This window comes from Vanessa cardui, chromosome 23, assembly GCF_905220365.1.
Source record: "Vanessa cardui chromosome 23, ilVanCard2.1, whole genome shotgun sequence".
In the NCBI taxonomy this organism is placed as follows: domain Eukaryota; kingdom Metazoa; phylum Arthropoda; class Insecta; order Lepidoptera; family Nymphalidae; genus Vanessa; species Vanessa cardui.
In genome coordinates, this window is record NC_061145.1 from 3,189,203 (window position 1) to 3,210,410 (window position 21,208).

Sequence of the window (21,208 nt, forward strand, 5' to 3'; positions counted from 1 at the left end):
AATTAGTTTTGAGAGAGTCGTGAAATAGCATTATCTAGTACAGCGATCGTTTCGAGAACTGGTTTCCGCGCCAGGTGGCACCCGACCGGCTTGTCAATGTCGATTAAAGGAAAAAAACTCATCCACGACCCAGCCGGCTGCTAGGGTAATTAGGATCTTCTGTGAATTTCTTAAAAACTTACATTATTAGTACATACTGTTTGTTTATTCAATGAATCCACGAACAGGATGAATAAACAGTTTTTTTATATATAATTAAAGAAAAAAAATGCATGTTTATCTTGTTTATGGAATTTTGTACGGCTACAAACAACTTTAGAAACCTTTTTTGTTTTATGTAATACAAAATTACCACTTCTGTTATATGTATTATTTTCATAATTCGTATTTGCTACTTGATATTGTATTAAGGCACATAAAATCTTCCCAGTATTGGTGGCGCATAAGCCGTTGTAAGTATTGTTCAAAATGTTTTTTTTCGGTCATAATGTCTATCGGTATTGGTGACCATTTACCATTAGACAATCCACTTGCACCTTTGCCAACGTAAAGCATAATAAAAAATATTCCACAAGTCTATACATTTTTAAGTCTTTATATTTAGCGGAAAACTATATATTCGAGCTTGATAATAAGGATCCATTTAGTTTCATACTAAATTGACAAAAGTCTGTAAGTATAGCAAAAAATAATCAAAAACTTTAATTATATCCGCACGAGGTGGAGTCAGAACGTTCCGCTTAAACGTCAATTAAAAAACGCGAAACATCTGTTTTGTTAAACAACCGTTTGTCACTGTCCGATATAAACGATGAATTATTGAGCGAGAGAGAGACAGAGAAACGAATTAGTATGTTACTCTTAGTTATTTCTTTAATCAACTTCAAAGTAACGAATTAACCAATTAATCGTTAAAGTAATTCGCCTACAGTAATTTAGCTAACTTAAATGAATAAAGACCAAACTATAGGTAGTTGTCAAAATAATGATTATAATAATCAAATTCATCAGTAAAGAAAAATAACATTATTTTATGTTAAAAAAGGTTATAAATCTTTAGTGACTAAGATGGAGACCAGGAGCTCAGATTCGATAAAAATTAAGGTTTGATTAACGTTGACAGTTGTATTAGATGCTCGGCTATAAGATTAGATGTAGCTGTGGTATTGGCATAAAATATTTCCTTAATTAAGTAAATAAATATGAAAGTAGTGTTTGTTAGTTTGACCCTTTTAATAGCCTATTCTAATTGAAGTCGGAAAAAAATCATAGATTTAAGTTATATTATATTTATTTATAATACTACGCTATTATTTACCACTTTATTTTTCCTTTAATTTTACTACCAAAATTATTATAACAGTTTCGTCGGTGTTCGAAACGGCATTTTTTTCGCAAGTTCATTGTGAATATTATAGATTAATCAAGCTCTCGGTCGATGATATCTAAATTTGCTGTACAATAACGTATATTTGGCTTTTCTGCTGGAGGAGAAGAGATGGCCTGCACACTTATATAGTATAGAGTTAAAAAACGTGTATAACGCAACGTATTCAAAACTTTTCTCCCGCTTTTTATAAAGTATGATGCAATAAGAATGTAATGTGCTTGAATGAATCACAGCGTTTGCATACCGACGCAATTGATCTAGATACGTTATATACGTGATTATATTTACCTATGTCACTTTATGTATAAAAGCGGATATACCGCATAGACGTTTCAAGTCACGTTTTTATCTACAATTTTTATTCTTAGTGACCTCTTTGAACGATTGAATGCAATAAAATTGCGACGGTCTTCCAACGTCTATAAATTAGTATTCTCTCCTGAGATTTCTTGTGAAAATCCATCGGTAGTCAATACCATTGTATGTGAAAGCGTTAAATATTACTCGTTTATATCATAATGTTGTTTGTCTGTCATGAGTTCAAAAGTCTCTCAATAAATAAATATAAATGCAATTTGCACATTGCCGTCTACATAATTTATGTATCGGCTTTGAACATTGAGTACGATATTTATGTTCGAATCAAATCGAAGCGGATATTTATTCACGTGAAGGGGGAAGAAAACTATGATGTTTTATTTGTATTTAATCGCTTTTAGGTGACTTTTTTATATTTAATAATAATATTTTTTGTGATATCGTGAACATTTTATAGTTTGTTTTAAGTCTTAGATTCTCGTATTTCCTACAATTTCTCACAGCTCTGTTATTTATGAAGAATATTACTAGTTATTGATTATTATTTCATTATTTATAATAGTCCACTTAACTACTTATATTCTTCCTTAATACTTTAATTTAATTTTCAAAGTTCCGATTATCCAAGCCCTCATTAGATCATATTATCAGTATGGGATAATTGTGACAGTTCTCAAGATATGAAATATATTGCAATTTGTAACTTTTATGTGTCATTAAATTGGTTCGGACCACTCGTTGTATATAAACATACACCGCCCATAAACGCAGCAATTTACTGTTCTAATTAAATGTTTACTTGAATAATTCACAAAGTAAACTTAGCGAACACGTTCACTTTGTAACTGGATTACGACGTAGAGCGAACACGAAAAAGTTCCATAAAGAATTCGAAGCACACTTGGATAGATAGCTATGTAGGAACGCTCAGAAGTCGACTCACATCTCGGCAGGGAGGCTGGGGTGGAGGGTGGCGCCAAGGTCACCGGCCTGTCTGCGTAACCCAGCGCGACCTAGCTGTCGCCGGGCTCACGCTTTACGATTAATATCGACTTTGGGAGTAAGCCGAATATATCTTTGCGAACTGCTGTTGTTTCTTACGTTGCTTTGTTATTTTTACAGTTTAGAGATGTTTGGGGTTTCGTTACGTTCTGATATCGATATCGATTGGCGGTTACGTTTTCATTGAAAGCTTGTAATTTAAGAAGTAATGAAAAATACAATATTTAGCTTAAAAATCACCTCATACATACATTTCTCTATGAGTGTCAAATGCCCAAGCACAATATATCACATTTAATAAGAATAAACTTATCATTTAGTTTCTAATTTATTATGAATAACCTATTTATTCTATACGATCAGATAAAATTAAATTTCAAATTTATAACTAAATGTTTGTTGTTTAGCTAAATGTTTAATCAAATTATCCAAATCTTTGGTCCGATCTGTTTTACCCAGAGAGTACCAATCCACCAATGAACACGTGTAACTTAAATGACTCAATTTATTAATATTATTATTTTTTTTGGACTATGCTCAATATTTAATTGTTATATTTCATTTTCAGGTAAAGCAATTAAAGGCATAGCAACACCCTGTCGCCGCGGCGGCCGGTGAGTCATTTTCGGCTTTCACGTTAATGAATTGCGCCGGCGATATTTATTTTCACGGACAAAAAATATATTTTGAATAAACATGCCCTTTTGAAATAGCCGTTTTTGATAGACGAATAGTCCATTATTATAAATTGATTATATTATTGTTTTAAATTATATTACCGGTCTCGTTCAAAATTAAAGCAAAATATGTATTGCTTTAATTTTGAAACATCTCGTGTAATTGTGTAGTGGTTTAAGAGGTGATTGAGTCAGTATTCATGGAGACAGGGGAAAATATTTTGTGTTAAATAACTATTTAGCTTCCAAGCTCAAATATACGACCTCATGGTAAGTGGTGAGAAATATTTATCATCTCTTACGACAACAATGCATCGCCAATCATGAAAACTAAATATGTCCCCTGTGCTTGTGTTTGTACTGCCTTGTTCATTTTTCAAACCGGCACACAACAAAACTTGAGTATTGCTGGTTTACGGTAGACTAAGTGATGAGTAGGTGGTACGTTACGGTTAGTACATCAACATTAAAAATGGAGGGAATATATGGCGTATATAAACATGATATTATTTTTAAGATTTTTCGAGAAACTTAACGGAAAATAAAATGAACATAAACCAAATGAAACCTTTTGACGTATATAGACCACCTATCATGTCATCACATGTCATCATAACATCGTCAATGTTTTAGTAATCACCAGTATACATTTACAATATTTTGACTATCTGTTTATTTCTATTAATAAAATTTAACAATAGAAATAAATGGCTAATATGTAATTGAATGTTTACGAGGCATGGGCGGGTCGCTAGTATAATATAACTAAAAATAATTACCCATATATGTATTTTCTTATACATATAATATATTCTGTTGCTTCGAAGTTGGTAATTGGTGCACTCGTTTTCGTCGATACTACGTGAACACTTCATAGTTTAAATTAAAAGCGAGCTTAATGGCTACAATCGTATGTTCGAAATTATTTATTCACACATTTATTTTATTCTATATAATAAAATAATGTTATAAATTTTAAGCAGTAAACGTTTTTATAATCGGTTTAAAATAAAAGGTTTCGATGAAATTGTATGGTAAGATTAATGTGTATTATAATTTTGTATGTATTTATTGAATAAATACTCATTTGGTTATTTAATTAGTTTTTTTAACATTGTAAACAACCTACTTCTGGTTTATACGTTTTAAACAGATTTGAATTATATTGCATTGTTATATTTTTTCATTTGTTATATTGTGCATTCGGAATTCATTCCCTTTCTCTTAAGGTCATTTTGTATGATAACATGCTTCCAATTGCTATAAATAATTAAAAAAAAAACGAAAACTAAACTTTTTAATGAGTCCAACGAAAGTATCGACAGATACTTATAAAATTTATCAATGTCAGATTTGCATCATCTGTGCTCTCCCTTCGATATTATTAAAGGAGTCTATAGCATACGTTAAAAGATACTAATAGTATAAGAATTTGCTGAACTATTATTCGACGGATATGACCGCGTTTTGCTATCTTATAATGCAAATATTGATTCTTCAGTGGAATTCATAAAATGTCTGTTTTGTTTTGAAAGTTTTAAAAAAACTATCTAAAACTTATAAAACCATTGCATCACGTTTGTTTGCCAAGTTCGATCGGTCGAGCTGCACAATGACGGCGCATCGCAACAGCCTCCCTCAACTTTGAACTATATTTCACTGCTCGCCGCTCCCCATCGCCGACTCGAACAAACTTCCCAACTTAAAGTAACATCTACACCAACTTCCATACTTCTTGTGAACAATCGATCCGGTATACTTAGAACTAAAGTTTACTTGATAAGAGAAAAAATACAAGTTCCACTTTGACTAATTAATTTAGTTAATTGCATAGCTATATTTAAGGATATTTGTATGTTATTTTGTCATATTTAAATAGAAGATAAGTAACAATTCTTATAAACATCAGCTGCGGTTTATTATCCGAAATAATTGTTATTTAATACGTAAAAGAGCGACATACATAATGTAATTTGAACAATGATAAATTAAAACGTATCAAAAATAAATAATTAATTTGTATAATTCAGCTAGTTCAAGAGTGATATGCTAATGGCAATCCGCCGCCGCTAAAACGGGATTAATATTCCGAACGCAATTCTTACCAATCGTATATTTCATTGTAACGATTTGCATACGATTCTCTTGGGCATTATTATTCGCGGAGCCGTTCACCTTGTACGCTTCGTAGCGCGCCACGTGTTACTTTTTCATCATACTCATAGTAACAGCTCGGAGCTATCCGATGATCGTTGTTTATGCCGTTCGCGCTCGACAATCGGTGTCTTTGTGTTCGACTACAGGACGACTAGCGTCTGTTATTATTAATAGGTATTATTGCTAGCAGGAAAACGTGTCTCGAAATAGCGCAATTGTGCGACGTCGAGGCGGCCGACGTCCGTCATTATTCACTTTTTGCTAAAGCGCACTAGCACTGGACGGTCTGGTCGTTGTCGACGCGGACGTTTTTGCGCCACGCTTCGGTTAATACGCCGTTGTCATTTTAGGACCACTTCGATTTCCGGACTCGAACTGGCCGCTCGGCGAAACACAAAAAACTATTTCAGCTTTCATTTCGGTCCGTTCTGCTTCATTGTATTCATTGCTAAATTCTTGATTATATTTAACTCCTCTTTAGCTATTCAAGATTATTAGCATTACTCGTTTTTAAAAAACGTTGTTGATTAAGCGTCGCGTCGCATCGTACACTTGATATATGTCCATATTAAGACAATAGTTGCCTTCGCTGACAGATGAACTAATTTAGACAAGTCAGACCATACTCGCTTCAATAGAAGTAGCGAGACGTATCCGCTCGTTTTTATTGCTTTGTAGGCGACTTTAGTGAGTCATTGTGCTGGTAATATTGATTGTCTTTGTGCTGCTGAGTAGTCGGCTTACCCTTGTGATATTCTATTATTACTTAAGCTCCACAAAAGCAGATAATCACATTAATGTCTGTAATCTGTACTAAAAAAATTGACCTTTGTTAAAACTTACGCATAGACGCTGTTCATATCCAACCTTTAATCACCTTCGCTTTAATATTACATGTTAATGTAAAGCAAACGTTCTTATCAATACATTAATGTTGCGCAATTCTCGCCGTTAATAAATAACACGTGTTATCTCGGCGGTATTCGAGAAGGTTCGGCGTTCGCGTGTCGTTGCGCCCGCGCGCTTTCATACGCCTATACATCGCCGACCGAAATCGTTCGACTCGAGACTAACTATCGCTGCGCCGCCGCCGGTTCAAGCTCGCAGTGCTGTTTGCGGTGTTCATAAATTGCGTTTTCGTCGGCGTGAAAGGCGACCGCCGCCAGAGGTGCATTCACCGCTCGCCGTGTCGAATTTATCGCAAGATCGATACGTGCGCCTACCCGCCAACGCGCTCCGCACCACACTTACCTGCGCCTAGCCGGCGACGTCATCACACGTGGCGGGGACGCGAGCGTGTGTGAGTGCGCCGCGATTATATGGAATTCAGCGATTACGCCACCTATCTACGGCCGAGCCGGTGCGACCGCGCGAACACTAATAATAATAATTAGCCGCCTCTTTATTGTTATTCGCGGCGACCGGCGTTCGCTCACTGTCATCACAGATAAACTCGCCTCGCGAGTCGCGACCGAACCCGTCGCACACGCCTATTGCAAAGCGTTCTACAATTGTGCTTATTGTTTGAAACGATGTTTCATTGTGATATCTAACAGTGAGTGTACCTGCGAACCATTGTGAACGGATCGTTCGAATACAACGAAGGACTTATCAGGTACGTTTGTCGAGTAAACTTCGCTAGTATCGTAAACAATAGCACGGTGCCTGTTTACCGAGTGCCAGCACGATAAACAGGTGAAGTATGCGAGGGTTCGCCTAGGTATACGCGTTCAGTGACCTTGTGACGCGACGCCATGCGCTATCGACTCGCTTCACGTGGCCGCAGAACTATGTTTATTTTCTGATTAACCTGATTTCATGGCGTCGTTATATTACAACACCCATGCACGAAATTGCTATTTGTTTCGACCGATAACAACGTCGACTCGTATATACTCGTAATAGCTATGCACTTTATGTTGTCAAATTAATATTCGAAGTTGTAACGTGTATAACTAAGCGCGGTCAGTCTTAAGTTGTAAACTTCTTTGATTAAACTTTTGAGATCGTGCGCGGAGTTGCCGTTTGAAGTACCCACTCCCGCCAGTACAAGGTGTTTCTGTGTTGGCAACTGTAAACATTTCTCATCATGTTTATTTATGCGGTTTTACTACGAAGTTATATGTATTTATATGCGGAGCTATCTCTGCTATTTCAAAAGTTTATCTTGAGTTGAGAACATTAATTGGGTTTACAATCTTCAGGCCGAAGTTTTGAAGCTTGTACGCAGATGAGATAAAGCCCTGTTACGTAAAATTTTTAAACGAAAAAAGTGGACGACTCGAATGATTTATATTTATAGCTTTGAATTTGTTTATCGTTCAGGAAAATACAATATTACGTAGTCGTGGAAAATTAAAATCAAGTTTTCTGTATATACGCTTTTTTTAACTTAACAGAAGAATAAAATTATTAAGGAAACATTCAAGTATAGAAGTAATCAAATTCTACAACTTACACAAGAGTTAAGTTGCCGTAGACCGGAAAACCTGTTGTCAAATTAAACTAATTACTTGGACAATGCATAAACAGTTCATACGTCAGGTCTATTTTATATAATAACATAAATGTCATGAATTGCTTTAATGCTTTACTTCAATTATCTATCTATATAAATACATGACTGCCTCCAAAATCTTTAACTATTCATCGGATTGTGACGAAGAATACTTAACCCAATAAAATATTATATATATATATATTGTGATCATGTCCCTCAATAGAAACGTTTTATTCAGGTGTTCACGTGTAATGCATGTAAGGGTAGGTAGTTTTATATAATAATCATTAATGTAACTCAAAGAAAACTCAAATTTATCTTAAATGTTTTCTCGGCGCTAGCAACTTGAACACATTCAGATTTCCGTCGATGTTAATTATGAAACTAAAAGTACACGTAGGAGGCAATGCACGAGGAAATTGCATAATTTAAAACTGCAGACGATTCGTGTTATATCAAGTCTCTAGCGCTGTTCACATGCAGCTAATCGCTTACGTTTCGTTCCGTATGTCGCTGCCGGCGCGGCGCATATCAAAACGTGAGAGTTATTACAATATACGTTCGTGGTTATAATATAATCAAGTGGAAATGTTTCGCTAATGATGTCACATCAGTGAAACGTTGATAGCTACGATTGTGATTTGCGTTCGAGCGGGAAATCGTGTCGTGTTTTAGACCAATGTGATATTCGATATCGTAGCGTTGATGAAGCAAAATAATAATACTACGTATGAAAAATTTATATACAACCACAACACCCTGTAAATTTCCCACTGCTGGGTTAAGGCCTCCTCTCCATTTTGAGGAGAGGGTTTCGAACATATTCCACCACGCTGTTCCAATGCGGCATGGTGAAATGCACATGTGACAGAATTTCTATGAAAGACATATGGAGGTTTCCTCACGAAATTTAAACACAACTTAAGCACATGAATATTCAGTGGTGCTTGCCTTTGAATCCGCAATCATTGTTTAAGATGCACGCGTTCTAACCACTGGGCCATCTCGCCACTCGGATATGAATAAATAATACATTCTGCATTACTTATATCGTTGTTATTGGGCACGTGCGTGAAAGCCCTGATTTACCGTGAACGCATGTGACGCGCGAATTGGATCGTTTCTTATAAAGACATATAACGAGTCACTGTAACGCATGCTTGCCATTAGCACAGATATTAATAGAGATAATACAATGTAGTCTATGTATTTAAATTTGGAAGGCGCTAAAAGATATGCCACCGGCGAAGTTGTAAACAAACTCATGTAGGTTAGTTAATCAGTAATTAGAGCTAATGAACAATTTAAAAGTTTTGACGATTATATTTTTGGGACAGATTTTGGTTGTGTAATCTTTCTGGATCACTCGTAAAATTATGATAACTGTCGAGTTCATGGGGTCTTCCTATTATGTTCTTGTCTTCATTTTACATTGTTAATGATTGCAATGGAAATACGTTTTAAATAGTTGTAAGCAGAAAAACAATTTAATTAATTAATTAAGGGATTACGTAGTTTGAAATCAAGATAATACTGAACATTAAAGAACATTTTTAGTGTCGTGACTTGTGATAGTAATTAGACCTGATATTTAAATAATAATATAAAGAGTGTTTTTTTTTTATAACATGATTGTTTAATATTGTTACAATAATATATATCTGGATATCATAAAAACTGGTGACAGTCATTAATATATTGATTGATAATAATTGTCAGTGGTGCATGTATGCGGTGACTTATTGAGCGAGAAAAGCCATTTCATTGAACGATTAACAGCGAGACCATAAAATAATCCATTCATCATCGCCTCCGTTAGTTTCAAATGAACGCGTATATTACTCCATATATTTACTAAATGGCCGAGCTGAGATTAGTTTGCAAGACTGCAGACTGTAAGAACATGTGGACCTTAGCTGTAGATTGCGGGTTCGAACCCCAGCTCTCCATAGGGTCTCTGAATTCGTTGTGACTAATCTGCTTTCGGTCTCGATGGTGAAAGAAAATTTACAAATGCTCCAAATTCCAAGGTAAAAAAAACCTTTCTTTGAAAAGGACTTTTACTTTATTTACTAAGTACACCGGAATCTAAAATGATCTCGGTTCCAAGTCGGCGATTCTCGTTTTCACATAATGACTCCGAGCAAACGATAGTCAATTGTATTATATTTTCCAGCTTTCTATTCCGTCCGTGTCCGCACAGTCGAGCATTGTAAACTCAGTTCGACCTACGGCACTACAACTTTCTTTGATCCCTGAGCCGCGCTGCGTGTATTTTCTAGGCTGGTGCCTATGTGTGCCGCTATACCGGTTTTAATGTATGCCGCCCTGGCTCGGCAGGCCGTATAAATAACGTCTGGTTACTCGTTAATGGACGTTTTGCTGTTGCGATTATAAAGGTTGGATGTTATTTAGAAAATCTCTAAGTCTGTCCATTATTTTTTTCTTATGTAAATATATTAATGACGTCGTTTTCTTTGAAAAGAAAATGTACAGTTTTGTCTTTAACATCATCCTATAGATATGAAATGACATACGACCTTCTTATCTTACAATTACTGGATGTGAGAAACCTATAAGCGAATAATAACTTATTGTTCAAATAATTAATGGTTTTTATGAAATAACATTTTTTAATTTTATCACTTAAAGTTCGATGTTACCTATTATATAGTCTTATAATAATAAATTTGGATAGTCTTTTATTCGATTCGATAAATGTACTTTATGTTTATTTGCTACTACTGGTTTTTTGTATGCAGATCTGTTTGCTAGTCCATAAAAGCCACCAACGTTTTCCATTCGTGTCTTTCTCGAGCTAATAATATGCTTCACGTCAATCCTGCCTGTTGTCTGATATCATCATCCCATCATTATGTTTTCTGTCTTTTCCTTTTTCCTTATATTTTAGTCTTATACTTAAAACTGCTATACAATAGTAGAAAGTTACTTTCTACTCTATAACTTTTCAATGGCAATTATTATGCAAAAGCTAAACAAAGCGTTACTTACATAAGGCGTTATATACTTAATCTTCTAACCAATAAGAAATCATTGAAACTTTAATATATAGGTAAGAAAATATTGAAACTTTAATATATAGGTACTTATTACGTTTCGCAATGTCTTACTAATAAAACTATAAGAAAATATAAAATGTATACTAGAAGATGCTGCCCGTTTTGGAGATAGTTTTAATATAATATATAACGTTTTCACCCTTTTTCAAATTTATTCTTCTAAAAAAAAAATAAAGATATCTATTTAACTAGAAACCCAGAGATCTAAGCTTACATACTAGCTTACATAAGAAGCGACTTTGTTTTATAATAATGTAATGATGATTATTTGTTACCAAAATATAACTGATGCCCAAATTATCACGCAGTGGGCAATTTAAATGCTATGTATAAACAAAGAAAGTAATCTTGTTCTATTCCGAGACAAACCCCACCTACGTATCAAGTTCCATTTCAATTCGTCGAGAAGTATTGGGTATAAAATATCCAAGGAGAAGTTTTATTATATAAATATTATCGCTAATATTTAAAAAACTTTTCAAATCAAAGTTTCGAAAGAAAACCATAATGGTTTCGAGTAACGAAACAAAACATCAATTACTAAATGGACTTGAATAAGTTAGATGATGAGTGACACGACGAGAATCAATAATGCCGTACCTCGGCTGTGTTGCGATGGCATTTTATTGTAAATCAATAAAATTATATTAGGTACATTTTATTAAATAAAGCAAAATTCATTGAGATACAAGAAAGGTAACTTTTTTTATAAAGATTATTATATTTTTAATTTACTAGTAGGTGTTTCATGACACTCACACTAATATACTTAAGTATAATATTGGCTATTAATTTTCTATTAATACTTAGGAATGTCTGCGTGGACTTTTTCACGTACAACATAAATACGAATATAGTTATTACGCGCACCGAAATTTGCCATGTCACAGCCCATCTAAAAATATTGCACTTGGCACTGAATGAAACGGCGTTAACTCTTTGATACGAAGCCAAGGTATTCTTATATAGTTGACTTATATATTTCTCTTATCACTAATATTTTCTTCGACACTTGAGTGATAAATAGTGATTCGATATGTAAATTGACTTGCATGTTAAAACTGTTAGGACACTTGTCTCTTGAACATTTGTGTTTAACAATTATCATGACAACGATTATTTTTTTGTATTTACTAGAAAATATTATTTGTCTTCCTTTAACCTTGCAAGTTGATATAGAACAAATTCTTATTACACAAAACTACTGACTATAATTTTTTTTTTAATTATTTAAAATAATGTTCATGAAGTTAAATTTATTATTTACATAATTATATTTAAGTTTCTTTTTTTTTTAATTTTGTAAAATATGTTACTAATGACGTTCGGTCTAAAATATAATCGTCACTAAGGCAAGATTTCATTAAAAAGAAATTAAGCGCCGCCATCTTAGTCTTGTAATGTGACGGGCTGATCCGAGCGTCACTCGACCTCCACGAAGGCCGAGCCCGGCTTTTATTGATTTTTTATGCGCGTTGTCCATTTCATTCCTACCTACCAACGCCCTACTCGATATCGGACTGTATTATTGATGTGTACAAAAGAGCATCCGTTTTGGGGCACTTTTGCATGTTTTGTCAACTTAGATCTAGTTGTTAACGGGTCCAGGTGGCCTCGTTTCTTAGAAAGATATGGAAACTATTTACTATTATTTCATATGTGTGAATCTGTTTTCGTTTATCAACGATAATAATAGACAAAACATGTAGGCTACTAAAATACGTATTTACGTTTTTTCATTTGTGTTGAAAAGTTTAATGTAAGTATAAAATTTAATTGACAGTAACTTAGAGTTCAATGTATCTGAAATTCAATCGAGTAGTTATTCACTTTGACGTCTCACTAACCTAACCACACCTACGTAAGTGTATAACTCTGCAACTAGGTACGTGAAGGCAATGCTCGCTATTGTCGAATGAACTCGTCAAACTCGTTGTTTTGTATAGAACATGCGATTGTTGGAATGGCTAGCAATCAATCGATTTTTACGGTGGACCACATCTCCAGTGTGATGGATTCGTCGAGAGAATTGTATATATGTTATACGTTAGGTCGAAAAATAAAGTTGCAAGTTTCTTCGAATACAGTTTTTGTTGTTTGTATGTATTATACTTACGACAAGCCGCTGTTCCGCTTGGTTCCCGCGTTAAACGTTAATGCTCCACCCTGGCGGGTCTTTGCGAGACATAATATGTAGGTATTTATAGTATTACCTTTTTTGATATACGAGCTAAATGTTCATTTACGTTTCTTCTAAATACAGACAGGACTGGTCGATTTCGGGATTAGCACGCTCAACCCAAACTCTTCAGATTTTTATTACTTGAAACAAATATGAGATATCACTTTTGGTTTGGTTTTTGCATAGTTAGTAGCGCCGGTTAATATTTTAATTAGAGGTAAAGATAATTTAGCCTGATAAAACGGCGTGTGAAAATTGGTAGGATATAAGGAGGTTAGAAAGTTAAGTTTAAGATATAGAATTTTAATTTAAAGCATAATCATGACTTTCAATATTATTTTAAGAATTCTAGCTTGTAATAAATATGTTTGGCGTATTTGTGACTGTAAGATTCAGCTAAGACGTGCTTAGAAGCAGTTTCTTAGTTGGCCGTATTTCCTAAAGCCATTTCAGTAACATATTTATGGCACATTAAATTATTAAATTTAATGTTCTTATTTGTTTTAGGTTCAAGTTGGGGCAGAAGACAGTTCGGACAACACAGTAAGTTACGATTTTATGTGTTTTCATTTATTTAATTAATTCTTTATAAGGTATATTTCTTATAGTAAATATCTTTTTAATACTATTAAGGTTGCAATTTTACAAGTTACACATTTATTGAATGAATGAAAAGTGCGATTTGAAAATTCTGACAAATTCACTACATTCGACGTCGTATAGCGCAGAGCATTGACTTTAATATCAACTAGTCTTACCACCGTGTCACCTCGACGGAATACCTATTGTCCACATATCGTTAGACTCTACGATCCGTCTTTGTTAGAATGAGTTATGTTCCGTGCCTCGACAGTTCGCTAGATGAACGCTAACCGCACTACAAATCATCACTCCGACCAACTCTCCGCAAGAATACCCCTCCCGACACCCCTCCCCCCGCCTCTCCACTCCATCTTTCAACTAATTCCCACCCTCGATACATTCTAGCACCATAAACGATTCTAACACGAACATACCGACGAAGTAAATGCTAGAATTGCACGACTCGGTCGCTGTGATCATATCGGATCGTTTGAACACACGATCATTAAACGTATATCTGTTAATAATAATTGCGATTGTCTGGCCGTACGTGCGCGGCGAGTTATGGCGCAGTTGCCGGGCGGCCCTCCCCCCGCGCCGCTAACCGCATCTTGAGACGAAATGGCATGCTGCAGTTTGAATGAGTGCCCAGTATATACTTGCATAAGTATGTTACGGGGTAAACGCAACTTGCCGTATCATGAAAAAATATGTATAATGCACTCTAAATGTCAGTTATAATTACTTGGAACGTTCGCTATGTCGGAAATTTTACCGTCGGTCGTGAATACTTGAGGGCTCATTCATTTACGTATGACGTATGTAATATATCAACTTTATATATTTTAGCAAATATAACACTTATAGGTTTTCTTTATGTGAACGTTACTTGAAATTATTTTTTCGACATTTTCATTAATATTTGATAGTCGGTGCATCAACTGCAGTCACTGAGTATACTTTAACGTTATTCCAGACATATTTATGACTCGTCCACCGAACATAAAAATTGAAATGTGTCCAAAAACGGCAGCTGTAAAATGTAGATAAGCGTTTTTCAGCTTACGGTGCTATATAGTACTTTTTCCGTTAGGTTGCACATTTTTACGAGCACGCTCGACGGACCCGAATGGCGGTAATTTAACACAGGCGGGCGGGCAGACTCTCACGACCGGTCCCCTACGTGATCTCCGGCGACGCCGACTCGCTAATAGCGAGAATGTAAGGCCCCAAATACACTTACTTAACCATGAATTCGAAACATGAATACCGAAATTGACGTTTATCGATTGCTCGCATCTCATGTTGTTTTCATCTTCCGAACATGCTTTCATTACAAAAAGTAATAAATATTTTAATGTGTATTAGAATCGAACTATATTAAAATATATGATCATGTTTGTGTTTTACAAAGTAAGACTATTTTGAAATAGATATTTTGGCAAAGTATCGCGAAGATGAATGCGGAAAGTTCACTGTATTTTTAACACTAGATAGAAATATAGTTGTATTTGTAATTTGATATAGAGAGTCTCGTTAGATGAGTTTTTCTAGTTTTTTTTCCAATCGCTCTCTGAATTTTATATCAAAGGCAAGCCGCGGTGATTGCAATTGCGTCGATTGTCACTCGTTCGTCTGAATTGACCCGCCTCAATTATTGTGACCAGCGTCCATTAGCACCCTCGCCATCAATCTCGAACAAATACGCTCCAATTTATGCAAGGACTCTTCGGGTCTCTATTACGTCCTTTTATAGCTACTGATAGTCGACAATAGTTCGCTCTCGAATAAAGTTTAATGCATTCAAACTTGTTCGGTCCGTCCGTGTTATTTGGTAAACGTTAGTTTAAAAGATAAGGCATGAAGGTCAATTTCTTGAGATTTACGACGGTTGCGATCGTAAAGAGCTGGATTCGGAAATCACGACCCGATAAACTCATGTAAGTTTATACTTTCGATTTGTATTAGGAAATTTCGGTGCCTAAATTTCAAAGTCAGTTCTTATTTTGAAATAAACTTATTTATACTTAGCCTTTTTGGAATAAGACAGAAAATTATTTAAAATTTTTTTAGAAATGATTTAAGTGAATGTTTTGTTCTTAACTATGTCAAAAAATCACACATTTTTTTGAATATTAATATTGATACACATAATGTGAAGAATGTAATATAACGGTGACAACTTTGGTTGTATAGGTAAAAGATTAAATGTTTCAATACCGCCAGTGTAAAGTTAGCCTAAACTCTTCAGCCTTTCGCAAGAAACAAGAGTCGCTAGGTATTGGTATGCGAGAGCCGATAGCGCTGAACAAGGCCGGTGTTGCGTCTGTGTGTACGAGACAGGTGTGTGCATTGTGTAGTCGTACTGGTTATTCATCATTAGCCCGGCAATTAAACGATGATGATTTTTGGTAGTTAATAACAGTAATTTGCATAAATTTCGTTATGTTGCAACGGTTATTGCAGAGACGCTACTAATATCGCTACTGTTATTTCGTCAAGTTTTATATTACTTCGCAGCGCACGACTGGTTCACTCGTATTTAATTCGGATTATGCATGACTGTTACAGTTGATAAAGTTTGCTTGACATTTATGGGTATTGCTCCGCCACTGAAGGTTGCAGCATTATGTAATACCTATTCCGTTCAATTCCCGTATAACCTCCCTCAATAAAAGAACATCCGAACAAAAAAAGAAGTATCATCATTGTACTATACCGAGATCACTTCGTTATAGATTCCAACTTTATATATTTGATCGTACATTTTAATATCAATGCTAATCGTTTGCGACCGATCAGTTGAGGAGTTCAATTTTATACACTTATATCTAATTATTAACTTTCTTTTCGACCTGTTTTGAGTATTTCTTGTTAGTAAACACAATAATTTTTTTACTGTTCTGACCCACGACAGTTTGAACTCAGGCCTTCAAGTCTGTGACCTTATAGCTTTCCATGTAAGAGAAAAAGTAAAGTCGTAGAAAACTATTTAAATTTTAAACGAAACTTAAAACTTTTAAGTGGTTCTCAAATACGCCATTAACGATGAATCCGTCAAATTATCATAATCTATACATAATTATAAATGTGAAATGAACTCGTTGTCTGTTTGTCTGTCGCTCTTTGACGACCAAACTGCTGAAACGAATTTGATGAAATTTAGTATGAAGCAAACTTTATTCATGAAAGGACATGGCTACAATCTTCACCTAACATATGACAACTGATGACAATGATCTTAAAACACAAGCGAAGCCGCGGGCGACTACTAGTTACATATAAACACACGGGTTACACTTTTATTGATGCCCGATTGTGTAATCTTTGTCGTCTCGCTGTGGCGTCGGCGATGTTTTATTATCATTTCGTTTTTTTTGTTGTTTCATGTTAATTTTGATTGTCAATTTATTACTGGAATGTTGGTATAATCTTTTATAGTTGTTTTGATATATTAAGGATAATATATGAAGTCTAAATTTATTGTGATGTCATATTATTATCTATATAATGAACAAAACTGTAGATTTTTAATACATATATCTAGTTAAGTTGAACATTATTCGACGAATCTGTTTGCAGCATGGAAATACCTTCTACTCTCTTTCTTCTTTTATTTATAATTAAAACTCATTAACCAATTAATTAATAACTAGTCATTTTTTTCTTCACAACCTTTTCTGATTATTTTTTTTAACTTGACCAAGTGGATATTCTAAAAGATATTACATTTGAAAAATAATATATACATATGAAATGAAATATATAACAATCGATATGTATTTAACGAGATTAGGTATGAATTGAGACGTTTACATAAACATGACGCAAGAATGTCGTGTTTGTTGTACAGAGCACACAGGAAAATTGTTGCGTACCTTTTTCCTTTATAACTTTGATTTAATTTTGAACTGGGATATGTTTTAGAAGTAAGTATTATTTAGCAGCCAATCAAATTAGTACAATATTATTAATATTTTTTTCGATCAGTTGTTTACATTTGAGCTTCAATCTCATTATGACCTAGAACATGAAACTGACGATTTGGTTACATAGTCTAAATTTAAGGCTGTTAAAACTGCGGTAAAAATGTGTAATTAATACTAATTTCATAAATGTGAGATTAACATCGCGAGATGGCGAGCGACTACTAGTATTATCTTATTTATTATTATCTTATGGGAGTAATAGTTTTTTTGGCATAAAAAAGCCTCTACACTTTTATTAGTATAGATAGGAAATGTTACAAGAATTCCTATCTTTGAATTTGATTTATTGTGAATTTATTTAAGCTTGTTGATTATAATTTAAATTTGACATTATATTAATTATCTTCGATCTTCTGGATTTTATTTTTGTTACATTTTGCGATCGAATTTAACATTGATCTTAATAAATAGTCATTTTTGAATCTATAATAGTCTATTTATTTTTTATAAAAAATATTTATTACTTTAAAAATATATCTTACCTCTTCATATAAGCAAATATTTAGTAAATTACGACTGTAGCTCATTGTTTATTCAAACCAATGAATAAAACGCAAACACGAGGCAAGATATGCCTCTAGTTAATACCAGACTTCACGCGGTTTTGTGTTACTAACGCCACTAGGGTTGCCATACATTCAATAATGTGTACGAAATAACGAAAAACTATATTTGTATGTGATCGAGTTTATTTGAAGAAGTAGCGCATTTAAAACAGACAGGAAATATAAATTACGTCATCACGATGAGGATAACCACGAAGTTTTTAACACTTGCCAACCCTGCCGGCCCTTCGTATTGAGAGCGATACGGTAAACAGGAAAATGCTGGAGGCATCGCTGGTGGCCTTAGTCATTGAAGAAAATCCGAAGTTTTGAACTTTATACCATTGACTGAAAGTAGAATATTGTTTACGCACTAAGTTGTTTAGTTAGAAACTCTCGCTTAGGATATGTTCACATCTTTGCAAACGAAAAACCTCGAAGCTCTCTACCCATTTCAGTTGTATTGCGATAAGAATATACTTAGACGTATAAGGAAATATGTTTATTGTTGGCGAAAAGTAATAAGGACTCTAGCGGTTATATTACTTTTTGTATTTGTACGTGTTACCTTTTAACGTGTACGTAATAAAATATTATTGCTGGTTAAATTCATAACGTAACTTAAATGGATACTTATTCATGCTCACCCATAGTCTAATGTTAGAGCAAAGCAAATATTATTCGTTTCGTTGCCGCGTTTCAGCTATTCGAATTATTTAACAAATTCCTCATTACCCAGCAATTAGAGTCCGTAAATACATTGCAATAAATATCAAAATCGTGCGTTGAGATGACAGTTGAAGTGTAGCGTTGCCCAACGTAACTGTTTGACAGATGATTTGCAAAACGTGCGTCACGTTCCGCGAATTATCCAATAGTCGCTTTTATTTATTTTATTTATGTCTGACAATATAACTATTTCGCATTACCGTGAGGATGTGTGCTTATTTTAGAAATAGGATGCGTTGTTAGCATTTTTTTTCATAATTAATATTCTAAACTAACTTCACGTTCCGTCTTCGAATGAGTAGATGAGGGTTCGTGTGTTTTTTACTAAAAAAAGTAAAAGTTCTCGATATGGCATGAATTCGTCGCAGCTATGTGAGCTGCGATGTGCTATAGAATTGTATAAAAATAACAGCTGCCTGTTTAAAAAAAAATATGAACATTAATATGAATGAATGGCAAATTGAAATAGTGTTTTTTAATATATCGTAAAAATACTCAAATGGAGTTAAAAAAATTCTATGGATGTCACAGTGCTGGGCTAAGGTCTCCCATTCTTACCAGGCTTTAAACTTATTTCAACACGCTTCTTACATTGGCAGAATTTCATTTCATACCGCTGACGATACAGATCTTAAGCATTTTACTATTGCTTATCTAGGCTTAAATCCGTATTCTTCATTTTGGAATTAGATTTCACGTGTTCAGACCACTAGGCCAACCAAACTCGATTAATCATTGAAATCTTCAATATCTTTCAAAAATAAACATCTCTTCGTTGGATCTTTGAATATTTCATAACAAACGTTTAATAGAACCGTGCCCGTCGGTTATATAATACCATTTTAAATCCCGCACCGTGTTTACAATTCAAATAGACGTTTCCCAGTGGCAGCGTTGAAACAAAAGTGTACAAAAAATGTCTAGCGTTCGATATCAGGATAAATAAAAAAAGGTAAAATGGCGGACGGGGGTAACAAAAGCGCGTTTGAATTGTTTGCGAAAATCAACTGAAATTTATTTTATATGATTCGTATACTATATATTTAATTTGCATTTCTTAATAAGTATATAAACTCAGTACACGCTTCAACGCTTATCAATTATATAAGTTAATGTATATAGTATAGATACTAAAGAGAGTTATCGTTAAATGTCTGCGAATGTGGCAGTTAGTAACTAATTTATCATAATCTTTGCGTAGTAAAACTTTGTCTTACCTAATTTTATCCCGTTTGATTTAGTGTATAGTGTGTATTTGTACTTATATAAGCAATATACGTAAGATATTCATTATGAAAGTGAGTTAATTTCTCTTTAATAGTTCTTTTTATATATTTCAAGATCTATACATGTCAGCTAGGATGATTATATAAATGTTATTATATATTTTTTACTTCGAGATTCAACGAACTTACTCTCGAGTGAAGTTCTATCTTATAAGTGAAGTCTTTAATTCAATGTAGTGACATATGTGTATCGCACGCATTAAATATAACTTTTATCTAAACAATAAACTGCTATGGAACTCAGGAAATGATTAAATCTGTAAATTTCTTCTTAATCACACATCGATATATTCTTTTACATACGACTTAGATTTGACAGACGCTTTGTCGATTATTCGACAAAGTGAAATCTCTTGAACTTATTTCAACTGAATTTTACTGATGACTTCTATTATTATAATATATGGGTTACAAAGCCGTTATGCCTTTAAAGATGGAAATTAAAATTTTTTCTTGCTACAATTAGTATCATTTCATAACCGTCCAAACTAGCCGGATAAAAATATTGAATCAATTATAGCTTATCATGTTTCATATCACTAATTAATTCGAGTCTCATTAAAATAATCTTAATTTTATAGCTGATTAATTTGTTGCCTATATAAATAGAATAATCTGTTTCTAAGCGTTTAATGAGAAGCAATAATAACTTTCTATAACTGTTTTATAATTCATTATCGATAAGGAGATGTGGGTATTCTTGGTTGTTGAAATCTCCTCTATTTAAGCCGCTTACTTCGGGGTTAGTTCCACTTATTAATTTCACTAGGC

The 21,208-nt window shown here is 34.0% G+C and overlaps 1 protein-coding gene across 6 annotated transcripts in view; it reads left to right on the top strand.

The window, feature by feature from the left end:
• LOC124539905 (C-terminal-binding protein) overlaps positions 1-21,208 on the top strand; it is an 86,923-nt gene that overhangs the window by 16,083 nt on the left and 49,632 nt on the right. For 3 of the 6 annotated variants that reach the window (XM_047117269.1, XM_047117268.1, XM_047117276.1), the window contains exon 2: positions 13,814-13,849. The gene's annotated coding sequence lies outside the window, so the exon portion shown is untranslated. Of the gene's footprint in view, positions 1-3,278; positions 3,325-6,576; positions 7,160-13,813; positions 13,850-21,208 lie in introns of those variants that run through there. The other 3 variants (XM_047117271.1, XM_047117272.1, XM_047117270.1) reach the window with 3 other exon arrangements.